Below are 4,400 nucleotides of genomic sequence, written 5' to 3'. Positions count from 1 at the left end.
AAGGGCTTCTGCTTGAAGAGGGAGGGCCTGTAATGGCCTTGAGTACAGTAGACAGGTAGGTAGGCTCATTTAGGATTCCCCACCAGAGTTTCAGTGCACAGGCTTCCTAGAAGCATGTGTTCACATAAGTGTGTTAACATCATCCTCACACTTTCCCAGGGCTCTGCCAGAGTAAGCCAGGCTCCAGGAGGGGAGAAGAAGGTGTTAAAATGAAGCCTCCTGAAAGGGCACATCTCCTTTGCCTACAGCAACAAGGAGCATTTCTAGGAACATCAGATAACTAAGGCAGGTCCAAGATGTTCCACCACACTCATGAGTAATGAGATGCTATTTTAAATAGCAATGAGATCAAATTATTTCTCTATCAAATTGACAAAAAATTGCAAATGTTTGCTAAAACCCAGCGTGGGTGAGAGTGTGAAGAAATGGGTGTTTTTACTGCCTGGGGAAGGTATGTGAACCAATGAAGCTCCTTCAAAGAACAATTTGGAAAGAGCAAAGTATAGAATGGATCCCTGTGCATGCTCTACATGTATCTTACCAGTCTCTATGCAGATTGGTTCAGACCCACATCCTATTGGCTGCAATGTTTGTAAATGCACTGCTCTCTAAATGACCCAAATTGTTATCATTATCAGACCAATTAAATAAATAGGATGTATCTATGTAATAGAACAAACCGAAATTGTTTAAAACATTGAACAATATCTGGTGTGGAAAGATACTAAACATATGTTGCTAAAGACTGAATGGAGGTAGAGATGATTCCTTTAAATGAGAGTTTCTAAAAATAGGCAATGCTAGCATTTTGGATTGAGTGATTCCAGTCAACTGTCTGATTTTGAGAGGCTACCCTATGCATCGCAGGATGTCTATCAGAATCTATGACCTCTACACACTAGATGATAGGACTGACCTCATGGACTCTTAACAGAGAACGATAGCACATTCCTCTAATCTCAACACTCAGGAGGGTGAGGCAGGAGGATTGCCAATTTAAGGCCAACTTGGACTACTTAATGACTTCCATATCAGACTAAACTGTCATCTAAGACCTTGTGTCAAAAAACAAATAAGTAAATAAATACTCTGCTCCTGAGCAGAGAACATCAAAAATGTCTGGAGAGATAGCTTGATGCTACCTGAAGAGAAGGGAATGGGGGAGAGGTGAGCATAAAGCTCCCCCTGGTTGAAGTAGTGCTCTGGATGTAAGGTGGGTTATGTGGACCTTTGGAGCTAAGGGTTCTCAGGCATAAACCAGGATTTTATTCTTGATGTTGCCATATGGTTTTACTTAGGTTAAATGTCAAGCCTCAGTTTTCTTTTCATAGAAATTTTGTGTTACAGGATATATGCAAAGCACTTATCGTGTAACTCTCAAGAGCTCTCCTCAGAAGCATTTTCCTCCACAGTCTAGGCTTTTGTTTCAGACATACCAACCAAACACAAGAATCATTCTGGGGGCTGGAGAGATGGTTCAGTGGTTAAGAGCATTGGCTGTCTTTGCAGAAGACCTGGGTTTGAATCCCAGCACCCGCATGGCAGCTAACAACCATCTGTAAGTACAGTTCCAGGGGATCCAATGCATGCCACTTTTGCACTTACACACATGTAGACAATACACTCATACACATAAAATAGAATAAAAATAATAATTTTTTTAAAAAAAAAGAATTCTTACGGGGCATGGTGGCACATGCCTTTAATCCTAGCACTTAGGAGGGAGAGGCAGGCAGATCCCTGTGAGTTCAAGGCCAGCCTGGTCGACATAGTGAGTTCCAGGACAGCTGGGGCTACAGGGAGACCCTGTCTCCAAAAGACCAAAAAAAAAAAAAAAAAAAAAAAAAAAAAAAAAAAAAAGAATTCTCTGGTATTCTCATTTCTTCTCTTATTAAAATTCTCTGTTTCATCCAATATGGTATTTTGGAAGCATTTTCCCACACATTGCTTCATTAGACATTAATCTCATGAGATCAGTTTTACCATTTTATAAGTAAAATATTGATACTCAGCAGGAGCATCTGTTTACCTAACAGGTGGACAAATGCTGTAACAGTTGTGGGCAAATCCTGGGATGATGCATCCAAGCCTGGATTGTGGCTTTCCCTCCCTCCCAGGGCAGAAATTCAAATATAAATATTTGAACATCAGGAGTACATGGGAAAGAAAACATGCATGGTAAGTGTTTGGATGGCATTGTCTCTGGCATTATAACCAGATTCCACTTCGGCAGAAGATCCCTGTGGCCAGGGGCTTTGTTTGTGCCTCACTCTATTCAACAAGTAAGTGCTCAACCCAGATATTTTAAAGTCTTCAATTACATCTCATCAAATGTTGATTAGAGCAACAGGTGTATTATTTATTGAGCACCTACTATGGTTTCTGGGGTTCTACTAGGATGTTCCATTGGTAGTCAAAAGGTGTCGGGACTCAGGTTTGCTTTGCTTAGTGGGGAATCTGCTGGCTTCGGGGCAGAGGGTCTGATCAGCAACAGATTCAAACTCTGGTACCTGTGTCTTCCGGACGATTTATTTTAGAATTCAGATGGTTTTTATACATCCCAAGGAACTAGCAGTCACATGGGATATGGCGGTCACATACAAAGATTTAGGGTACAAAGAAACAGGACATTTAGTCTGTTAGTTGGTGCCAGAAGGATTCTTAAACTTTTACTCAAGGTTATGGTAAACTTTTAGCTTTTAGCTCAGGAGTAATCTTTTAACCTGGCCTAATGTCTTAGCTAAGGATAGCTGAGTTATTTGTTTAGGACAAGGAGATGAGCTAAGGGTTGTTGACCAAGATGCTTTCCTACAGAGCAGGGAGCCTGCACTTTTATGACCAGGCCACTTTCTCCTGCCAGTCTAACAGTGTTCTGCAGGACAGGGATTATCAGAACCACTGTTTTCGGTGCCTTTCCCTTTAGCAGAGAATGCAGCCTGGACCTATAAGTTTTAAGCTCACCTCACCCTAGGGCCTGGCATCCTGGTTTCCTACAAAAAAAAGCTATTCTTTTTTTTTGAAAATTTTATGTGTATGAGTATATTTCCTAAATGTATGTAAGTGTACCTTTGTCATGCAATGCCCAAGAAGGTCAGAAACGGGTTTTGGATGCCCTGGAACTGGAGTTTCGGACAGTTGTTGGCTGCTATATGGGTGCTGGGAATCGAACCGGGGTGGTCTGCAAGAGCAGCCAGTACTCTTAACCGCTGAGCTATCTCTCCAGCTCCTCTTTTGTTGATTCAGACAAATCTGAATTCAAGTCTCAGCTCTACCTTATAGACAAAAAAGTCATAGAACAACTAAATTTCCAAAACTGTACAAATTAACTCATAATCTCTCTCTCTCTCTCTCTCTCTCTCTCTCTCTCTCTCTCTCTCTCTCTCGATGGATGGATTCTATGATGCAGGTGAATGCTAGGTGGAAAAAAAAGAACTTGTTAGCTGGACTTCCAGGACAAGTTAACAGAAAACAAATCCAGGATACTTGATTCTGTAATACTCACGGGTTTTGTTCCTTGTCACTTAAAAAAGATGTTAGTGAAATATAAAAGCAAGTATATGACTCTCTGGGTGTAAATATATTCTTCAGACCTGTAGTGCATTCGATTCACAAAGGCTATAGTCCACTGAAGGTATACACAAGTGAAAAGATAGCCTATGGGGTTGAGAGAAGGGGAGCCTGTATCATGATTAGGTGGTCAAGAAAGACATTTAAGAGAGGTCCTAAGCCTGTGTTCAGCTTGTGGGTGGGCAGCCAATCCGGAAGAACAGATGTTTAAAACATGAAGCATGGATCAATCAAGGATTCAGAACGGCCAACAGTGGGTTCCAGGGAGGAAAGCACAGACACGGAAATAACCTTTGATAATTAAGCAGCATTTACTGCCTACTGAGGCTCTTAACTCTACATTTATTTTTCACCTAACCAACACTCCACCTGGTGATTAGTACGTGTCAGACACGGCTCCAAGTGCTTCAGAAATATGAAGTCATTTGCTAACAAACACTGAACCCATTAATTTTCACAAGACACCTATGAGGTAGGCTCCACTGCTATTTCCATTTTGTAGATGAACAGGTTGAAGGTCAGTAGAGATTAAGAGACTTGTCTGGGTTGCTTGTATTGAACAGTCAGAATCTATACCCAAGCCCATTTTTAAAAATTATTTATTTAATACCACATGATTAGAAGAAGCATTTCATTACAGGATTAATATATTCAATGATAATTTCCAGAGCAAAGATGCATGTCTTTCAATATTGGCTGTAAATTTTTAGGTTCAAGCTGAATTAATGCCTCAGTATAAATGCTATAAGATATAAAATTGAATGAGGTTTTAACCTTTAAAAAAGATCTCCATTTCATTTTAAAATATACTGTTTCCTACATACAGACTTTTT

This window comes from Nannospalax galili, unplaced genomic scaffold (assembly GCF_000622305.1).
Source record: "Nannospalax galili isolate Female #2095 unplaced genomic scaffold, S.galili_v1.0 scaffold32, whole genome shotgun sequence".
In the NCBI taxonomy this organism is placed as follows: domain Eukaryota; kingdom Metazoa; phylum Chordata; class Mammalia; order Rodentia; family Spalacidae; genus Nannospalax; species Nannospalax galili.
This window is presented reverse-complemented; position numbering follows the sequence as displayed.